General features: G+C 43.7%; 1 long non-coding RNA gene across 1 annotated transcript; it reads left to right on the top strand.

Annotated features, from left to right (window-relative positions):
• The first annotated feature begins 19,318 nt into the window (after window positions 1-19,318).
• LOC149033709 (uncharacterized) lies at window positions 19,319-20,111 on the top strand. Its single transcript, XR_016176069.1, has 3 exons — window positions 19,319-19,474; window positions 19,787-20,024; window positions 20,083-20,111. It is a non-coding gene; the product is annotated as an uncharacterized LOC149033709 (long non-coding RNA).
• Window positions 20,112-22,404: the final 2,293 nt, after the last annotated feature.

Here is a 22,404-nt window from a genome sequence, read left to right on the forward strand (position 1 = left end):
TGTGAAGAAGAAGATCATAATCCAGTAAAATTAGATACTATCGCTCATAGTATCATCAGCATGATTCGACCTAAGTCTTTTATTTCTAATTTGCAACTGGCAATTGCAACCTATGTGCACAGAAAGACAGGCTCAAAAATAAACATTGATTTACTTTCAAAATTAGGGATTTGTGCTACTTATTATAATTTACAATTGTTTGAAGCCTCTACAATCAAAGATCTACCTGAAATGATTGTCGATGATGATACGTTTGTGCAATTCGTATTCATAACACGGATCATAACGTAGGTACTTTGGACGGACAAGAAACATTTCATTGTTTAGGCGGGATTGCTATACTGTCCAAAGGAAAATATATCATATCAGGGTGGTTCGAAGAAATTAAAAAAAATGCCCACGGCCAACAAAATTGCATTGCAAAAACAAATAGAAATTGTTCCATATCAGAATCCTGATAGAACTGGAATGAAAGATATTACTTTCGTTAGCATTGCATCTCTTAATCTTGGGGATGCGACATCACTCTCGTTGCCATATAGAACTTATTTATGGAGTAAATATTTTGAAATTCCTCAAATATTATCTTGGAGAGGATTTGTGGCGTCTCGCACCAGCGTACTGCCTTACCATCATCGACCGATTCACCAGATGGCCAGTAGCTGTTCCTCTCAAGGACATCCGGGCGGAAACCATCGCCAGGACCTACACGCGGCTTGGATTGCGGACAAGGGATGCCCGCTCACCATCACCTCGGACCAGGGCACCCAGTTCGAGTCAGCACTCTTCGCCGCACTCGCTCAGGCCTCGGGGGCCACCAGGATCCGCACCACACCTCATCACCCTCAGGCCAACGGCATGGTAGAGAGGTTCCACCGAACACTCAAGGCAGCACTAATGTGCGCTCGAGCTCCTTGGCCCGACGCACTTCCTCTTGTGCTACTCGGCCTACGGAACGCGTACAAGGAGGACTTGCAAGCCTCGCCGGCAGAGATGGTCTACGGCACAACGCTTCGCATTCCCGGCGGTTTCTTCACGCCCAGCAGTTCACCCGTCGACCCGACCTCCTTCGTCGGCCGACTACGGGGACTCATGCAGACTCTAAGTACTACTCCGGCAACGGACCACTCGCGCTACCGCCCTTTCTTCTTCAAGGACCTCCGAACATGCTCGCACGTTTTCCTGCGAGTCGACACGGTCAGAAAACCGTTCAAACCTCCGTACACAGGACCACACCAAGTCATCCGCCGCATCAATGACAAAGTGTACGTCATCCTGGTGAACGGCGCTGAAAAGGCCGTGTCTACAGACGCCTTGAAACCAGCATACCTAGACACCTCGGACGACCACCCGTCAGACGCACCTGCTCATTCGCCTGCTCCGGAGCTGTCGACATCCGCCCAGACTCCAGAGGATTTGAACCGTGCACCGGCTCTCACCACGACACAGTCTTCGGCACCGCCTCCGCTGTCGCCGACTTCATCGTCCTCACCACTACCAGCGCCTAAAACTCGGCCAGTGACTCAGGACCCACCTCCGGCGTCCAGACCTCTCATCGTCTCGTCACCGCCCTCCGCCAAACCAGGCACCATCATGCCTAACAGCGGAGCACCCAGACAGAAGCATCGGCCCAACATCCTCCGCAGAGTTACCTTCCGCCTGCCTCCGGCAGCCGGTCCAGAGGGGGAGTGGCTGTGGCGTCTCGCACCAGCGCAGTGCCGACATCTCTTGGCCAACAGCGCGCAGCTGTAGCAGCGCGCGCAGGAAAAATGCTGACACCTCTCGGCCGCCAGCACTAACATACGCAAGCACCTCGTGACGCGGCTCCGCAGGGGCATCTGATTGGCCTGACCACGCCTTTGATTGGTCAGAGCGGAAGAGTGACCACTGCGACTGTTGCTCTCCCCACTTCCGGATGCCTGGATCGCCGTGGCGGTGCACACGCAGGGAAAACCACATCACTTCTACTTCATCCGTCGAACCGTCCGGTCGCACTTCTCTCATCGCGCACACTGTGTAAAAAGTATCTCCTGCGTACAAACCTTATCTTCTGTACGTGACCACGTGGCACACCACGCCGACAAATAAAATATCGTCCCACGGGATCAAAAACATAATCCGAAATTTCTTTCCTTCACACGGAGTCTCCTAGGCCCATTCCTTTCTCCGCGGCCCGTTCCTCGCGTCGGTGTGAACGCGCCTTAACGCGCCTAGTAACATAGGGAAAGAAATTCCCAAAGATTCATGGAAGTTTTGACAAATGATGAAATACTGTCTTCCAATACAAGGATTAAAGAATCACTTATCGTTTGTGTACCTTTCATCAATTCTCCTCCTTCGAACCTAACTACCCTTAAAACATCTTTACATTATGCTGTTTCTGAAACCAATAAATTGCAACAAAAAACAACTTTTGTCACTTACGACCCCTTCTATCCTCGTAGTTCAGTAGTGTCTCTCTCAACAGGTCTATTTGGTGGGTCTGAAATTAATTGCCATGTGGCAATTGAAAAAGGACAACAGGCAATGGCCAAGATGATTGGTAAAAATGCTAAAGATATTTCTCTTTCACGATTATACAGAGTAAAGAATTTATCAAATGCTGGCAAAGAAGTTCATCTGAACGATGGTAAGCCGTATGTCAATATTGGTAGCTATTTACTCTTTCAAAAAATCTCAGTAGGTATCGGCAATAATACTGAAGCTCTGCAGAAAGCAATGAAGTATGAGCTTGCTCCATCTCCATTGAGTCTGTTTGATGAAAAAGGTTGGATGAGAAAAAACCGAAAATCTGATTTATATACGCTTTTTAAAGCCACTATTCAATCTCAATTCATTCTGGACAATTGTACATTTGTTGTTGATGGGGGTTGGTTATTACGACAAATAGTGTGGTCTCGTGGAAAAACTTACAACAAAATTTTTGGTCTCTACTTGTCCTACATCATTTGTTAAAGAGAAAAATTAAGTTTACTTTATTTTTGTATTCTCATATAAGTATACATTCAACACACACATACATACACTCAAGCAGCCTACACCTTTAGTCTTTACTGCGCATGCGCTTACTCTCTATCTTGTGATCATAAACGCTTGCTATGTATCAAGCATGGTGTATTGTGTGATTAATTAATTATAATAAATCAATTTATTATTAAACAATCGCCATTCATTTTGACCATCATCCATAATAATAACCAGGTTATGGGCCCAGAGCATCCCTGGAATGTGTTATTTAAAGAGTTAAAATTAAATATTTAACACAATATTAACCTAAAGTTGAAATCGGGTTTTGAGGTTATCCTTCGTAGTGAAATTGTGAAATAGAACCTACAAGACTTAATTTTGATTTCAAAATGGAAATAGATAATAAATCCACTGAAGCTGATATAGCTAAAATCACGCAATTAAAAGATGCGGATGACTGGTCAATGTGGAAATTTGATACGAACATAGTCTTTAAAGCACATGGCTTGCTACAAATAGTCAATGGAACGACCACCAAGCCAGAGAATCTTCCATTAAATCCAGCACCAAATACCACACAAGTAAATGAACATGCAAAATTAGTGGCTAAATGGGATAGGCAAGATGCAATTGCACAAAAGATAATTATTACAACAATTGCTCCTTGCATTAAAATGCAAGTTTTAAATTGTCAAACTTCTAAACAAATGTATGATGTTTTAGTTTCTAAATATGAAAATAAAACTGCAACATCATTATATGTTCTGCAACAAAAGTGGTTCACCTTATCAAAGGAATCAGAAGACGACATACAAACACACATAGCTAAGATTCAGGATCTTGCCAGAAAAATGGAAATTCTTGGTGAAAAGATATCAGATAATATGTTACAAACAAAGATTTTATTAACGTTACCACAAAACTATAGACATTTTCTGACGGCATGGGAGTCTACAGCTGAAGTGAATAGGACAGTAGATAATCTAATCTCAAGACTTCTTATGGAAGAAACCGTCCAAAATATCAATGATGATACAGGAAATGCATTATATTCTAAATCATACAAAGGTAACAATTCAAATAAAAAATCTAATTATCAAAACAAAAACAATAATAATGTCAAAAAAAACAATCAACGAAGACCAGGATTATGTCCAGTATGTAAAATTTCATATCACTGGGCAAATCAGTGTGATTTAAGAAAGAAACAAAATTCTAATCAAAGTCAAAATGATAATAATGTTTCTAAATCTTATTATAAAGAAGGATTGTTATCAGTCGCTTTAGCATCAATGCTTCAATTGAATGAGCTGGCCAACACCTGGTATTTAGATTCAGGCGCCACAGATCACATGACTCATCAAAGAAGTTGGATTTCAGAATATAATATCTTGGATGATGAGATTTTTATACGTATAGGTGATGGAAAATATCTTCAAGCCGAAGGCAGAGGTAAAATAAACATTTTAGCATTTAATGGTTCTGAATGGATTGAAACCTTCTTATCAAACGTATTATATGTACCTGGTTTAAAATACAATCTTTTTTCACAAGGTGTAACTTTAGATAAAGGTTTACAGTTACAATCCAATAAGAACATATGCAAATTTATTAAAAATAATTCAGTTGTAGCAATTGGAATGCGAAGCAAAAGTCTATTTGAAATGCAACTCAAAGTAATTGAACCAAAGAATAAAAATTATTTAGTAGCAGCTAGTATAATTCAAAGCCTAGATTTATGGTATAAAAGATTTGTGCACCAGAATGTTGCTCACGTTAAATCTATTCTTAAAGATAGAAATATAAATGTTAAAGATTTGAATATAGACTTCTGTGAAAACTGTGCTAAGTGTAAAATACACAGACTACCTTTTAAAAATAGTACAACTAAAACTATACAGATTGGAGAACTTGTACATATGGATTTATGTGGACCGATTCAAGTTAAATCACTCTCAGGAGCAAGTAATTTTCTAATTATAAAAGATGATTTCTTACATTTTTGCTTTGTATATTTTCTCTTACAGAAATCAGAAGCTATAAATGGTTTTAAGAATTTTTTAAAAATAGCAGAAAAACACTGCCCCAATGGTGTTAAAACAATAAGGAGTGACAACGGCTTAGCATTTTACAATCAAGAATTCAGTTTATTATGTCAAGAAAAAGGTATTCTACACCAAAAAACAGTACCATACACACCAGAGCAAAACGGCTCAGCTGAACGTCAAAACAGAACAATAATTGAAGCTGTAAGGACCATTCTTAATGAAAGTGGATTTCCAATGTTTCTGTGGGCTAAAGCTGTCAATACAGTTGTCAAAATTTGAAATATAAGTGGTAAAAGTTTAGTGCCGCATAAAACGCCGTATGAAATCTGGTATGGTAATTCATTTAACTTTAATATTTTGCATATTTTTGGAGAAGAAGCATATCTTCATATTCCCAAAGAGAAAAGAAGAAAATTAGACGTCAAAGGCCAAAAAGCATACTTTTTAGGTTATGAAGACAATACTAAAGGTTTCAGATTTTGGATTCCAGAAGAAAGAAAAGTCAAAATTGCACGTGATGTGATATTTTCAGGAAAATTATATAAAGATAATTATAGTCAATCTAAAAATAAAAATGACTCAATGTCATTTTTTGTTTTTGAAGAAGAAACTGATACTTTTTTTTGATATTTTTAACATATAATCCAAAAATCGTATTTTGGGGTAGTTTTTAATTTGTTTCACCCCTTTTCCCGGTGGTTGAGAACTTTTTTACTTTGCCCACCACAGTTTTGTACGCATTTTTCTGATAATTTCTATATTATTTTAGCCGTATAACTTAAAAACCCGATTTCAAGGCTATTTTGACTGGACTAAATGTACGTATTATTTCTTTGGAGAACAAGAGACCAAAATTCTGTCCAGGCAGATAATCCCATTGGACGTACACCCTCACCGTGAGTCCATTGAGGAAAAATTAAGAGTCTAACCTCAGTCTATGGACTCACTAATCTACGATTGTGTTTGGCCTTCTACCAGGACGAGGAGGACAAAGAGACTAGTCTCAAAAAAAAAAAAAAAAAAAAGAAAAGTTCCGCTATTTCCATCCCTCCACACTCTCATTATAGCTGACGGGATTCAGTGGGATAGTACACCTGATGACCGACTAAAGAGGTTTGAAAATAAATGGCTCATTGTCGAATTCATTAACTTCAATTCGTGTCCAATAACAATTCTAGATAAATACAACGCCACCTACCAAGAAAACAGCAGTGGGGACAAATTAGTAACCATTCCTGAAAGAGAATTGCAATTTGTTGTTCGAGCACACACTACCCCTTACGAGTGCGATCTTATCAAGAATCTCTACTTTTCCACGTCAGGGTTCCTATTGTCTATATCAACTCTCCAAGGGACATCCTCTCATCATCTTTTGGGTGGAAATAGCGTCTTATCTGGTCCAACACAAGATTGAGCTCTTCCCTCAACCTAATATGGATTGAGTCAAATTAAGGAGATATTTAACTACGATATTCGGGCTTTGAGCTATCAGGTTTGTGTGCTGCGAAACTTTCAATGGAGGGAAATAGTTTAATCCCAGAACTTGTCGGATTTTGCATGGTTCCTAACTGGAGACATCTTCTCGCAAGAAAAAATAGTCAACAACCGGCTGTACATTTCCACTCGCTTCCCTTGGATTTCTTTGCCCCTAAGCACCCACCTGTTTTTTCACCCTGACCAAAAGATCACAGCTAGATTTAATGGGTCGGTCCACCTGATAGACTCCATCTCCGAAATCGTGAATAACACGGAGTAAAGAACCTCATTAGTGGGACCCATCCTTCCTTGAACAAACGGATCGTTTTTAGATCTGCTATCTAACACCACTACGTTTAATAAAGAGTTTATCATCAAGACACTCACTTATCATCCATTATCTATAATTCAGACCCAAGAGCAGAAAACGGGGAGAGAAGACAACCCTGAGATTCTCCCAGATAACAGAAGATCCTCCGATATCTGGGCGTGAGCCTGCCTGGAGCCGCCGTCGGTGCAGATCTTGGTGGTAGTAGCAAATACTCCAGCGAGGCCCTGGAGGACTGACGTGGAGAAGGGTTTCGTGTGAACAGCCGTTGCACACGAGTCAGTCGATTCTAAGCCCTAGGAGAAATCCTATGTCGATGACGGTGTGCAGACAAAATGTTGTTTTATTATATATAAATAAATAGTAATAATAATGACACACACCCGTCGGGCGAAAGGGAATCCGGTTCCTATTCCAGAACCCGGCAGCGGAACCGCTTGCAATTCGGGCCCTCGTAAGAGAGTTCGTCGGGGTAACCCAAAATGACCTGGAGACGCCGTCGGGAGATCCGGGAAGAGTTTTCTTTTCTGTATAAGCGTTCGAGTTCCCTGGAAACCTCTAGCAGGGAGATAGGGTTTGGAACGCGAAGAGCACTGCAGTTGCGGCGGTGTCCGGATCTTCCCCTCGGACCTTGAAAATTCAGGAGAGGGCCACGTGGAGGTGTCGCGCCAGTTCGTACCCATATCCGCAGCAGGTCTCCAAGGTAAAGAGCCTCTAGTTGATAGACTAATGTAGGTAAGAGAAGTCGGCAAATTGGATCCGTAACTTCGGAATAAGGATTGGCTCTGAGGAGCGGGGCGTGTCGGGCTTGGTAGGGAAGCGGGTCTGGCTGACGTGCCGGGCCTGGGCAAGGTGAACAGTTCCGACAACAATACTGGGATCCGAGCTCGGTCCCGTGCCTTGGCCTCCCGCGGATCTTCCTTGCTGCGAGGCTTCCCTCTCGGTTTATTCGTTACGGTCGTCCTCTTCGGCCGCCATTCAACGCTCAGTTCAGAACTGGCACGGACTAGGAGAATCCGACTGTCTAATTAAAACAAAGCATTGCGATGGCCCTCACGGGTGTTGACGCAATGTGATTTCTGCCCAGTGCTCTGAATGTCAACGTGAAGAAATTCAAGCAAGCGCGGGTAGACGGCGGGAGTAACTATGACTCTCTTAAGGCAGTCGCTTGAGGTGTCGGGCCAGTTCGCTGGTACTAGTATCCGAGACTAGTCCTTAAGGGATCATAGTTTAGCAAGCAAACCCCTCTCTCGTGGGTCCCGCCATGAGTACCCTGTGGGGAAACTAAGAGCTGCCTCTGCGAACAACGGTCCTGGGGGTTGCCGGCCCTCTCGACCGAGTACAGTTGGCACTACACGAAACAAGAAGCCTCGGATGAACGATTTGAACGTTACTGGCGGGCCCTCAGGCCCAGCTAGTCCAACTGACTCACCGGAGGCTGCCTGTGCTCTGGCTGTACCCCCAAGGCAACCTGTTGGGTACCCTTGTTTGGTGCCCGGATGTAGCAGGACCTTTGACACCTCCCGTGGGAGAGGTGTACACACTCAGCGGGCCCACAAAGATTGGAACGACCAACACCTCTGTTCCAATATTTGGAACGTTACAACTCCGTGGTCCGCTGAGGAGTCTTCCTTACTTGCTAGAAGTGAATCTCGCCTTACAATTGCTGGGGAGAGGTTTATGAATCAGGCTTTGCCTGCCGTCCACCCCAATCGAACGATTGAAACCATAAAGGGGCATAGACGGTATGCAGACTACAAGGAAAGCGTATAGAGAGCGCTTTCGGAAATTAGGCTACAGGACGATATGTCCGTGTGTAGCCAAGGCCCGACCATCAGGCCACCTAGTGAAGACCTGAACGATAGGCTTCTCGCCTCAATTTTGAACACTGATGATTTGCCTAGTGCAGGCTATAATACAGCACGTCTGGGATGGATTTGCTCCCAGGCTGGAAATTTGAACGTAGACTCTCTGCTGGGCGAGATCTCCCTGTATATCAGGGAGATCCTCCCAACTCTTCGTAAATCGAAACCTCACGGGGGTGTCACTACGGTGACCGTCTCTAACCGAAAGCAGCGCCGGGCAGAATATGCCCGTGTGCAGCGGGCCTGGTCCAGAAACCGGGGCAAAGCTCTTAAATTCATCTTAAAGGGCAAGGAGGCGGCCACGATTCCAAATCGGGACGTAATGTCACCGTTTTGGGAAGCAGTTTTTACTGCTAATAGCGACAGTGCACTCCCTCTGAGGGAAGAGGGTCCTATTCTAGAGGGACTTTGGAAGCTGATCGAGGCAAGTGAGATTAAGAGAGCACTCCCGGGTCTGGGCACATCACCCCGTCCTAACCTGATTACTGCACGACAGCTCCGAGCTGTTCCAGTAAGCATCCTACGTATCATCTATAACTTGTTTATGATATGCGGTAGGATACCTGAGTGGCTCTTAACCTTCAGGACAGTCATTATCCCTAAGAAGGATAACGCTGTAAGTCCATGCGACTTTAGACCTATTACAGTTTCATCAGTCCTTGCCCGGTCGTTCAACAAGATACTCTCGAACCGCCTAGTATCTTGTGTCTATCTAGATAGAAAGCAAAGGGCCTTTCTTCCGGTGGACGGAGGGGCAGAGAATGTTTTCAGCCTGGATGCTATTCTCCGATTCCACAGACAGAACTTTAAGCCATTACACCTGGCTTCCTTGGACATTGCGAAAGCATTTGACTCTGTCTCCCACAAAACCATATTTGAATCACTGCGGGCTCATCGAGTTCCGCAGGAAATGGTAGAATACGTCAAGTATGTCTACACTCATAGCACTACATCTTTGGTTTGTGGGGACGGTGCAAGGAACGCGAAGGATCCATCCGACTTGTGGAGTGAAGCAGGGCGACCCGCTTTCTCCGATGTTATTTAACATAGTCATTGATGGAATGCTGCGCGACATACCAGCGCATGTCGGTGTCGATCTGGGCTCTTACCATTTTAATGGTTTAGCCTTCGCTGACGATTTAATTCTCGTCGCCTCGACCGCTCAGGGGCTTCAACTGACTCTCGACCATGCTGTTGGTTATCTAGCGCAGTGTGGGCTGAACATCAACGCCACTAAATCCTTCACCTTATCGATCCGCAATGTCCCGCACGCTAAAAAGTCTGTGGTTGATAGCAAGGTGTCTTTCCAGGCTGCTGGTCGAACATTGCCTGCACTTAAGAGAACAGACGAATGGAAGTATTTGGGTGTTCCCTTTACGCCTGAGGGACGCTCAATGTGCAGACCCGAACAACACCTCAGGGCTGCACTAAGTAAGCTGACAAAGGCGCCACTCAAACCTCAGCAGAGGTTTTTCGCGCTGAGGTGTTACGTACTCCCGGGGTTATACCATCTACTAACCCTGGGGGGTACCATGTTAAGTACACTTAACAAGTGTGACATCTTGGCGCGTGGGGCAGTGAGGAAATGGCTAGCACTGCCCCATGATGTTACAAAAGCTTACTTTCACGCCAACGCGAAGGACGGCGGTCTCTCTATTCCATCTTTACGATGGCTAATGCCTCTTCACAGATTAAAGCGTTTGAGGGGTTTGGTCATCGGAGGACAAGTCCCATCTTCCTTTATATCTAACGAATTGGCATTAGTTGAACGACGTTTGAGAGACGGTCCTTCCATCTTGGACTCGAAAACCAAGATTGAGCGGCGTTGGGCGCTACTTCTACACTCGTCTGTGGATGGCAAAGCTTTGGCGAGTGCGAACGATGTCCCACAGCAACACCAGTGGGTCACGGAGGGATCCCGATTTCTCTCTGGTCGGGACTTCATCAATTCTGCCAAGCTTAGAATAAATGCCCTGCCTACGATGTCGAGAAGCAATCGCGGTAGGACACAGAGTAGGTTTTGTCGGGCTGGCTGTAATGAGACAGAAACACTTAACCACATGCTTCAAACATGCCATCGGACGCACGGGGCTAGAGTGTCCCGGCATAATGCTCTCGTTAATTATATTAAGAGAGCCTTAGTTTCGAAATACGAGCATGTGGAACTTGAGCCACACCTTCAAGCTACAGTGGGTCTCAGGAAGCCAGACCTGATTGCTACGAAGGGTAACGGAGCCATCGTGATTGATGCTCAAATCGTAGGGGAACAGAGCTGCTTGGCAGATGCACACACTTCGAAAGTAAGGAAATACAAAGATCTAAAGGCGGTAATCCAGGCAAGATACAGTAAGGAGGAGGTGGCCTTCACATCGGTCACCTTATCTTGCAGGGGATTATGGAGCCGCGATAGTGCTGAGGACCTCATTCGAAACAAAATAATTAAGAGGTCCGAGCTGAAGGTTCTTTCATCCCGCGTATTAATTGGCGGGATGAACTGCTATAATATATTCAGCAGATCAACCGCTGTCCGGAGGGGATGCCTCCCAAGATTGGGGATCGGCTAGTGAACAAGCACTTACCGGATCGTTGCTTGGTGCTGCCTGCCATCTCAGGCATAATGTGTGATGGGGTTTTTTAGTCGGTAAGGCTGGAGAAGTTCAGTCAGCCCGACACTGCCTGACAACAACATCTGCAGGCGTGCGTAAAGCATTTTTCCCCATCCTAAAAAAAAAAAAAAAAAAAAAATAGCCAAATGCCTCGTCATCTAATTAGTGACGCGCATGAATAGATTAACGAGATTCCCACTGTTCCTATCTACTGACTAGCGCCCGCTGGATTAAAGTGTGTAGGACGTCTCCGCGTCGCTCTGTGTTTTACCAGTGGAAACTTGTGAAATATTTCTTTTACTAACTATAAATTTGTGATAAGTAAAAAGTGCAAAAAATTTAAAACAAACTGATATATTAATTTATATTAGCTTAAGTAGCGAAAGAGAAACATTAGCGAAAAACTATATTCGTGTTCTCAGACTACTGTGCAGCCAGCCATCTTGGATAAACCTTTCGGTCGGAAGTTTATCCCACGCGAATGGTGCGCCGCATTGCGGCTCAGTGCGAAACTGTCCGGTTTGGACAAACCTATGTCGAGCAGCAAATCAGAGCGCTCCATAGAAAATAGTGAGTTCAAAAACAAGCCACTCAGAGTGATGGAATTCCCGCCTCTGAAAAATTGTTCAGCAGAAGATATGGAAATCGCTGAGGAACCTTCTATTTGGAAAATTAAAGCCAAAAAACGGAAGGAAATCAGTGACAAAGAGCAACGAAGCGAGGAAAAAGTCCCTAGAAAATCCATCAAAAAACAAGAAAACGAGATGGAAAAGAAAGTTAAATGTTTCAGACGATTCGAGCGAAATCTGAAACATATTAAAATTGACGACATAGTCATTGATGACCTTAATGAAATAAAAAATAACGTAACGGCCATGCTCCAAACTATCTTGGAGCTAAAAGATGAAAACGAGAGCATAAAGAAGTCAAAACCAACAGAAGGTTCAATTGACGATAAATTACAAAAATTGGAACAGGCTATTCTTGTAGCAACAACTAGCATAAATGAGCTGAAAAAAAATAATACGACACAGCCAAAAACAATTAGTTATGCAGACCGTCTGAAAATTCCTGCTGTAGCAAAGGAAGCAAGTAAGACTATAAGCACAACAAGACACGTAGTCGCTATTTATCCGACTACTGAAAGTAAGATCTCGACAAGCGAAGAGACGAAAAAAATGGTCATGGCAAACATGGCACCTGCTAAAGAAAAGCTTAAAATATGTAATGTTAAGAAAATTTAGAAAAACGGAATTCTTGTCGAGACCAAGACGAAGGAAGATTTGGAACGAGTCATCAATGCAGAAAAATGGCAGCAGGTAGGCCTACGAACCGGGGTACCAGCAAAAAAGAGGCCAATGCTAATAGTACAGAGCGTACCGAAAGAAATGACCAACAAGGAATTTCTAGAAGCACTAAGGTAACAAAATCTGGAGGAATATTCCAAAAGCAAATTTGCAGAAGAGATTTCAATCTCCCACAGATCTGATTGCAAAAACCCAGATAATGTAAACATAATCCTCAGAGGTATTACCTAATGCGAGGAACATTCTCCTGAAGAATGAAAAAGTCTACATTGGATGGCTATCCTTGTGGATTAGAGACCACACTGTCGTCAGCCGTTGCTACAAGTGCCAATCCTTTGGTCACGTGTCGAAACACTGCAAAGCTAAGACCGACATATGTGGACATTGCGGATGTGATGGACACACCTTTAAGGACTGCAAAGTGAAGGATAAAAACCCAGTGTGCATTAACTGCAAGAGAGCAGGAAAACCCTAGATATTTCTCCCGAAGAGGAAAGACGCAGAAGACGCGGGCGATTTTCGCCCAATCAGCGTTGCGTCCGTAGTGGTAAGACAGCTACACAAGATCCTCGCGATCCACCTCCGCAGTGCCTGTCTGATTGACGTCAGGCAGCGCTGTATGGAGGACGGGTGCATGGAGGATGTCTCGATATTAGCTTCGCTGCTGGAGGACGCCAAGCGCAGGCTCAGGGAATTGCACATAGTCTCCCTGGACTGCGCAAAGGCGTTCGACAGCGTTGCACACGAGGCTATTATCGGGACCCTCAGGGAGAAAGCCTTGCCGCAAGGCTTGGTCAAGTACATCAGTACCACCTACTCGCGGAGCATAACCTACCTAGAGGTCGGGAGCTTACGATCTGGACCGGTGCAGGTCGCCAGGGGTGTTCGCCAAGGCGACCCCCTTTCGACTTTTATCTTCTGCCTGGTTCTTGACAAAGTCATTGCTCAGTTTCCATCTGATGTTGGATATGACTTGGGCGGCACACGCTTGAACACCCTGCTGTATGCAGACGATGCCATCTTAGTAGCCTCGACGGTCCAAGGAATGAATATGCTGGTGAGGGCGTTCGAGGGTAGAGCGCAGGGTGTTGAGCTCTCGCTTAATCACTCCAAGTGTTCTGCACTGTCAATTGTCCCGTCTGGCAGACTCAAGAAGTCTAAAGTCATCACGCAGATCCAATTCCGTTTTGCAAACGGCGAACAAATTAAACAACTAACGCCCTCGCAAGAGTGGCGTTATTTAGATGTCGACTTCAGATCTATTGCGCCTCGCAAAGCAGGCGGTACATTGACAGATGAGATCCGGAGGATTACGAGAGCGCCCCTGAAGCCACAACAACGGCTTTTCATAGTGAGATATTATCTCCTGCCTCGGCTCTACCATCGACTCGTGCTTGCTGGTACGACTCTAGGCAAGCTTAGAGCGTTGGACCTACAGGTGCGTGCCGCCGTCCGCAATTGGCTTCGCTTGCCGCCAGATGTGCCCAAAGCATATTTCCATACTACTAACAAGGAGGGAGGCCTCGGCCTGCCATCATTTGAACGATCTGTGCCTTGCCTAATAGTCAGTAGACTAAAGGGCTTGGCCAACTCGACATCGCCTGCCGCAAGGGCTGCGTACCACGAGGGTTGGGTCCAAAAACGGATCCAATGGGCCTGCCGTGCACTCACCATGAGTAACGGGGAGGTCCTACGCAGCAAAGACGATGTCGGCCGATGGTGGGCAAGGGCTCTTCACTCCTCGGTGGATGGACGCGAAGTGCGCGAAAGCGCCAGAGTAACAGCGTCCAGCTCTTGGGTACACTGGGGCATGGCTCTCACCGGGCGTGATTATATTAATTATAACCACGTCCGGGTGAATTCTCTACCCACACGTATACGAACATCTCGTGGTGTGAGGAAGGTATCTGCGGATACTTTGTGTCGGGCGGGCTGCAATGCAGCCGAAACATCGGCCCACATAATCCAAGGATGCCCCTGAACCCACGGCGGTCGGATTATGAGACACAATGCTATTTGCAAAGTGCTAGAATCCGGCCTACGTGATCTTGGGTGGAGAACAGAAGCGGAACCAAGATTGCGGACAAGTCAAGGAGTTCAAAAGCCTGACTTGGTGGCAGCTAGGAACGGCGAAGTCTGTGTAATTGATACACAAGTTGTCAGTGGAGCAACGGCCTTAGACGGCGCACATGAGAGGAAGGTTTCTTACTATGCCGACAATCAGGACGTCAGGTCTGAAGTCGGCAACAAATATAACGTCCGACCATCAGACGTTAAGTTTGGAAAATGTATCCTCTCTTGGTGCGGAATATGGTCGTTCAAGTCTGCGGAGTGCCTGCTGGCAATGGGTCTGTCCCGGAAGCTCTTGGGTTTTATTACTCTAAGAGCAATCCGGGGCAGCCATATGAACTGGAGCCGTTGGAACAGGATGACTGGCATAACATCTAGGAGCTTGCAACTCCCAAGGACTGGTATTGGGTAGTTTGCGTGTGAATACTTTTGAACACTCAGGGCAACGTGCACCCTTACATCCGAAATCGGCAGCACGAAATAAAGCCGTGGGTAGTGAGTTTTAGTGGGTAGTTGGTTTCGACCAGAGTCCCACAGTAATAGCTCCTTCTTTGAACGATTCAAGGAGCAAGTCTGCGTAAATGCATTTCTCACTACCTGTTAAACAAAAAAAAAAAAAAAAAATGTCGGGCCAGTTCGCTGGTACTAGTATCCGAGACTAGCCCTTAAGGGATCATAGTTTAGCAAGTAGCCTCCCTTCCGTGGGTCCCGCTATAAGTACCCCTTCGGGGGAAACCAAGAGCTACCTCTGTGGGGCTCGTCACGGGCCACGGCCCTGCCTCTTCCATGCCTGAGGGTGTGACGAGTCAATAATCAGGGAGAGGCACGGAGTTCGCTCCGAGGTCATGTTGGGCTGCCAACCCAGCATGTCCTTTTTTCTGTGGGCGTAAAGACTAGAAGGAAGAGTTATTGCCAGCAACGGGGTAACTCCCCGTCTCGGATTGCTGGCCCCATAGACATTTCTGAACTAAGTGAAAATGACAGTCAATGTGCCACATCGGCTCCAACAATAGACACAGCACAAGCAGCGGTTCGACTCTCGTCGCTTCGCGGCGGGACGAATCACGATGCTGCGCATCAATGCGAACACTGCCCTAGAACGTTTCCAACAAAGCGTGGCTTAGGGGTGCATACACGGCAGGCCCATGTTGAAGCAGCTAACGCTGCTATTTCCTTTGAAAGGATTAAGAAGCGGTGGTCACCGGAGGAGCTCAGACTTCTGGCTCGTGTGGAGGCAAAAGGCATCCTTGGGAAGGCGAAATTCATTAATGAATTCATCCTTTCCCAAGGATTTAGCGACCGCACCCTTGACTCGATCAAGGGTGTAAGACGTCGTAATGACTACCAACAGCTTGTCGCTGATGCTGTTGAGGAACTCTTACTCGAGAGAGCTCAAGGGGACCCAGCAAGCAGCAACCCACCCTCCACCGAGTCAAGGTGTGTCGGAGCGCCGGCCTGGGCCCTCTGCTGAATCGCAAAATTTCGAACGAATGCAAAACACGCCGGAGGACCAAGGGAACTCAATAGAAAAAGAGATCCAAAATCTTATTGAACAAATTAATATGGAAGCTGGCTACAATGTCGACGCTCTAGTGACACTAGCGCGAAGATGTTTGGCCGGCGAAGACATTGATAACGATTTGAGTACCTGGTTCGAAAGCGTGTTTCCAAGACCACTTCAACGGAACAACATGGAAAGGCCGACAATGCGCCCCCTGACACGCTTAACGTGCCAACAAAGCGGAAGAGACGAAGAGAGTACGCCAGAACACAAAACCTATTCAAAAAGAATCCTGGGCGGGTAGCCAGGGATGTTTTGGATAGTGCTAGCGAGTCACGTCCCCCCAGTCTTCAAGCTATGCTCGATTTCTGGGGTCCGACGATGACCCGTGAATCCCCTCCATACACTCTGAGTACCGACAAAAACGCAAGCACAATCGAACAAAACGTTGCTCAGGATTTATGGCGACCCGTCTCACGAGTGGAGCTCGAGACTATCGTTGTTCCACTCAATTCTGCCGTTGGTTTAGACGGAGTCACAGCCAGACAATGGCGAAGTGTACCGATTAAGATTCGAGCCCTCTTGTATAACACCATCCTATTAAGAGGAGGCTTCCCGGCAGACATGTTAGCGAATAGGACAATTTTTCTCCCGAAGAGGAGGGGACGCAGAACGCCCCGGCGAGTTTAGGCCGATCAGCGTTGCGTCCATAGCTGTTCGACAGTTGCACAAGATCCTCGCGACTCGCCTCCGCAGTGCTGGCTTGATCAATATCAAGCAACGCTGTATGGAGAACGGGTGCGTGGAGGATGTTGCGATATTAGCTTCGCTGCTGGACGACGCCAAGCGCAGGCTTAGGGAGCTACATGTAGTTTTCCCTGGACTGTGCGAAAGCGTTTGACAGCATTGCACACGAGACTATTATTGCAACCCTTAGGGAGAAAGCTATGCCTGAACAACTGGTACAGTACATAAACAACACCTACTTGCGGAGCATAACTTATCTTAAGGTCGGAGGCTCTAGGTCTGAAGCGGTACACGTAGCCAGAGGGGTCCGCCAAGGCGACCCCCTATCAACATTCATATTTTGTCTGGTCCTCGACAAAGTAATCGCTCGGCTTCCATCCGATGTTGGTTACGACTTGGGCGGTGAACGCATTGGAGTCATCTTATACGCTGACGACGCCATCCTTGTATCTTTGACGGTCCCAGGTATGAGTTTGCAAGTGAGAACATTCGAGGATAGAGCTAGGGGGATAGGACTCTCACTCAATCCCTCCAAATGTTCCGCGCTGTCAATTGTTCCCTCTAGGAAGCTCAAGAAGTTTAAAGTCTTAACAGAACCCCAATTCCGGCTAAGTGACGGAAACTATATCGAACAACTAACGCCCTCCCAGGAGTAGTGTTACCTGGGGGTAGACTTTAGACCAATTGGGCCTCGTAAAGCAGGGGGGACATTGTCAGAGGAGCTTAGGAGGATTAGTAGAGCGCCCTTGAAGCCACAAAAACGGCTCATGGTAGTAAGGTTTTACCTTCTACCTCGACTCTACAATCGACTTGTTCTCGCTGGCGCTACCTTAGGTAAACTCAGATCCTTGGACCTACAGGTCAGGGCTGCCGTCCGCAGTTGGCTTCGTTTGCCTCCCGATGTACCTAAGGCATATTATCACACGACTATCCGAGATGGAGGTCTTGGCGTACCATCTTTTGAACTTAACGTGCCTTGCCAGATCATCGCAAGATTCGAAGGCTTGGCCGAATCAACATCTCCTGCTGCCAGAGCTGCGCACAACGAATTTTGGGTTCAGAAACGAATCCAATGGGCTTACCGCGCGCTCACCAAGAACAACGGGGAAGCTCTACGCAGCAAGGATGATGTTGACAGATGGTGGGCTAGGGCTCTTCATTCCTCGGTAGATGGGCGCGAAGTGCGTGAAAGCGCTAAAGTAACGACGTCCAGCTCTTAGGTACATTGGGGTACGGGCTCATCCGGGCGAGATTATATTAATTATAACCACGTCCGGATCAATTCTCTACCCACACGCATTAGAACGACTCGTGGTGTGAGGAGGGTATCTGCGGATACTACGTGTCGGGCGGGCTGCAGTGCAGCTGAAACATCGGCCCACATTATCCAAGGATGCCACCGAACCCACGGAGGCCGGATCCTAAGGCACAATGCAATATGCAAAGTGTTGGAATCTGGCCTGCGTGATATTGGGTGGAGTGTTGTAGCGGAGCCATTACTGCGGACGAGTCAAGGCTTTAGAAAGCCTGACTAAGTAGCTAGCAGAAATGGCGAAGTCTGCGTTGTCGATGCGCAGGTCGTTAGCGGAGCAACGTCCTTAGACGGCGCCCATGAGAGAAAATGTTCCTAATATGCCGACAACTCAGATGTAAAGTCTGAGTTTGGCACTAAATACAAAGTCAGACCAACAGACATAAAATTCGGAACATGTACAATCTCATGGCGCGGAATATGGTCGTTGAAGTCCGCTAGCTGTCTATTGGCAATGGGACTGTCTCGGAGGCTCTTGAGTTTTATAACTCTTAGGGCCATTCGGGGCAGTCACATGAATGGGAGTCGTTGGAACAAAATGACAGGCATCTATATAACATCAGGAAGCGTGCTTCCAAGGACTGGCATTGGATAGCACTTATGTTCAGAAAATTTGAATTCAGGGCAACGTGCACCCTTCGAACGATTAAATCGGCAGCGCGAAATAAAGCCGTGGATAGTGTGTGTTAGTGGGTAGTTTGTTTCGGCCAGAGTCCCACAGTACTTGCTTTTTCTTTGAACGATTAAGGAGCAAGTCTGCGTAAATGCATTTCTCACTACCTGTTAAACAAAAAAAAAAAAAAAAAAAAATAGCTAAATTCCTCGTCATCTAATTAGTGACGCGCATGAATGGATTAACGAGATTCCCACTGTCCCTATCTACTACTAGCGCCCCCTGGATTAAAGTGTGTAGGACGTCTCCACGTCGCTCTATGTTTTACCAGTGAAAACTTGTGAAATATTTCTTTTACTAACTATAAATTTGTGATTAGTGAAAAGTGCAAAAAATTTAAAACAAACTGATATATTAATTTATATTAGCTTAAGTAGCGAAAGAGAAACATTAGCGAAAAACTATATTCGTGTTCTCAGACTACTGTGCAGCCATCTTGGATAAACTTTTCGGTCGGAAGTTTATCCCACGCGAGTGGTGCGCCGCATTGCGGCTCAGAGCGAAACAGTCCATCAGTTCTTTGGTGTCGTGTGTTTCTTCTGATTTGTCGACTTGCTATTCCAAAATTTATGACGTAAGTGTATAATTAATAAAGTTAATTATCAATTGATTTTATAAGAGTTTTTTTAATCATAAAATTTTTGTTCTAATCATAAAAAAACTTCATATTTAAAAAATTTTAAAAACTATAAGTGCAATTAAAAAAAAATGATTTGTGTTAGCTATTATTTAATTAATAATAAAAAATATAAAATTGTTAGATATTTGCTAATTTCATTATAATCTTAAATAGTGATTAAGTTAATAAATAAGTAATATATATAATTGGTAAGGCTAAAGTGATTTAAATAATATTAATTGTTTGATTTAATATGTTTACTTGTAGATGGCGAACATTAGTGAAAAAAATATGTATGCAGTAGTTGAGTTCACAGTCGATGATCCAAATGTTAAGAAAGATATTGATCTGATACCAAGCAAGTGGATCACGGAAGTAGGTGATGGATTTTCATGCCAATATCCACCACACAATGATTATGCTAAGCTGGAAAAATATGCTCGTGAATTACGTGATGCAAAAATAAATTGGCTAACATACGCGATCAAAATTCTGACATACGCAGGTAAACATTTTTTTTTTTGATTAATCAGAAACCTTTATTTAATATCAACTATAATAAGTATATTATGAGACTCTTAATCTATGTTAAAATAGATAATTTTAAACATGGACAAAGAGACGCTTAAATCGTGCGCTTACAACTTTGGACGTGAAGAGGACAGACGACGAAAGTAATAATCGTACTAGCGGAGTGAAGCCAAAAATATTAGCTAACGTTGCAATTGCTGAAAATTTATATAGTATAGTACCTTTACAAATGAATCAGAATTAATTCTCTACTTCCCGTAAAGAAAAAGACAGTTCACAAAAGGAGAAACTAAATAATGGTACGGTATTTTTTCGTATTCAGATACCAAATCAGATATATAAAAAATTATCAATCAAACGAACTCTGATTTCTTAGATAAAAAAAATAAATATGATTAAATTGGATATAAAAAAAATTGATCAAAATATGATTAATTTTGTTCATTATTTAAAAAATTGTATTTTAAGTGAAAATTATTTAAATTATCAATTTAATTTAATCTGACTAGTTTTTTGACAGCTGGAAAATATAATTAAATATTAAAAATTTTCTAATTCTACCGGTAATAAATTACTGATTGGGATATTTATAAAGATTCACTAAGTATGATTGATAATGATTATATGAAATTAATTAAATGAATTAGATATATAAAATTCAAAAAGTTGCAGTTTTTTAAAAAATTCTTATAATTTACGTGTAATGCCATGAAAACTTGATAAATTTATTTTACAGATGAATCACAGAATAATACATTGGGGCCAATTGATATAAAGGATGAAGTGTTTGACTTGCGCAAGATTGAATTTTTATCAAAATTATTTTGACGATTAGGATTCTCGATACTTTAACCCTTTCACTACTACGGGTGACTATAGTCACCCGCTCCAAAAATGGAACCAAATGTTAAAATAAATGGTATCGCTTCGTGTATTTCTGTTCGCAAACAATTGCAAGCGCTATTGCAACGTTCAATTTTTTTCGACATTGTTTTGTCATTGACCCGTGGGCCTCAAATGTATAATTATACTCAGTTAGTCGTAAGTCGAATGTATCAGAGGATAAAAACCAGATGTATCAGTGACAAAATTGCAGTAAATTTATATAAATATAGTGAATTGTGATATAATTATATTAAAATTATATAAATAATATATCAGACGTACAGCAAGACAAAGGTAAACCTGATTATTTTTCTGCAATTGCAATAAATTTTTAAATATTTGACCCGTTCTAGAAAATGATTAGAAACAATAAAAATCAAAATAATAAAAGAAAGCGGCATAATGAATCGCAATCGGAAGATGATATTATTACTTCGTACAAAAGAACTCGAAAGAGTATATTGAGCACCTCAGAATCCGAAGAACAAAATTCGACAAAATCGGAAAAAAATATATTGGATATTGCATGGACTACCGAACCGGCGCGACCCAAATTTCATCAATTTTCGAAACGAAATTCCGGAATAAGAGTACCAATTAGCCACTCCGCATCAATTCTTGACTACTTCCAGTTATTTTTCTCCGAGAGCTTTGTGGAATTTATCGTCAAAACAACAAACGATTATGAGGAATGCATAAATAATAATAACGCTCCGAGTCCTTCACGAGGGACTTCTCTTGCTGAAATGTATCGTTTCCTCTGTATAAAGATGTTGATGTCGCGGAATAAAAAATTATCTCATTCTGAGTATTGGGCAAACGATGAGCTTTTAAGAAGCAGAATTTTTGGTGAAATAATGTCAAGGGACCGATTTTTATATTTACTAAAAATATTACATTTTAATACCAATGATACGCAAGCTAATGTTGATAGATTATATAAAATTCGGGAAATTTGTGATATGGTTAGAGAAAGCTTCAAGAATGCGTTGTATCCCTTCCAAGATTTATGCATTGATGAAAGTTTGTTGTTATATAAGTGCAGATTGTCCTTCAAGCAGTATATTCCATCAAAGAGGAACAGATTTGGTATTAAGTCCTTTGTGTTATGTGATAAGGAATCTGAATTTATTCAAGATTTTATAATTTACGACGGATCCCTCTCCAATATTACCAACACAGATGCAAATCTTGGAAAATCTGGGAACATTGTTGTCCAGCTACTCAGACCATATTTAGAAAAAGGGCATACTCTATTTGTTGATAACTGGTACGCAAGTCCAGCACTGTTTATTTTTTTGCACAAGAATGGTACTAACGCCTGTGGCACCGTAAAAAAAAGACGCAAAGGTATGCCAAGAATGAATAAAAAATTGAAAAAAGGCGAGGCGGGTTTCTGATCGTCAGAATGTTTGCTAGCCATGAAATGGCATGACAAAAGGGAGGTGTATATGTTATCGACCTTTCAC

The sequence above is a fragment of the Polistes dominula genome, unplaced genomic scaffold (assembly GCF_049000335.1).
Source record: "Polistes dominula isolate Pdom_NZ unplaced genomic scaffold, Pdom_raw_medaka contig_269, whole genome shotgun sequence".
Lineage (NCBI taxonomy): Eukaryota > Metazoa > Arthropoda > Insecta > Hymenoptera > Vespidae > Polistes > Polistes dominula.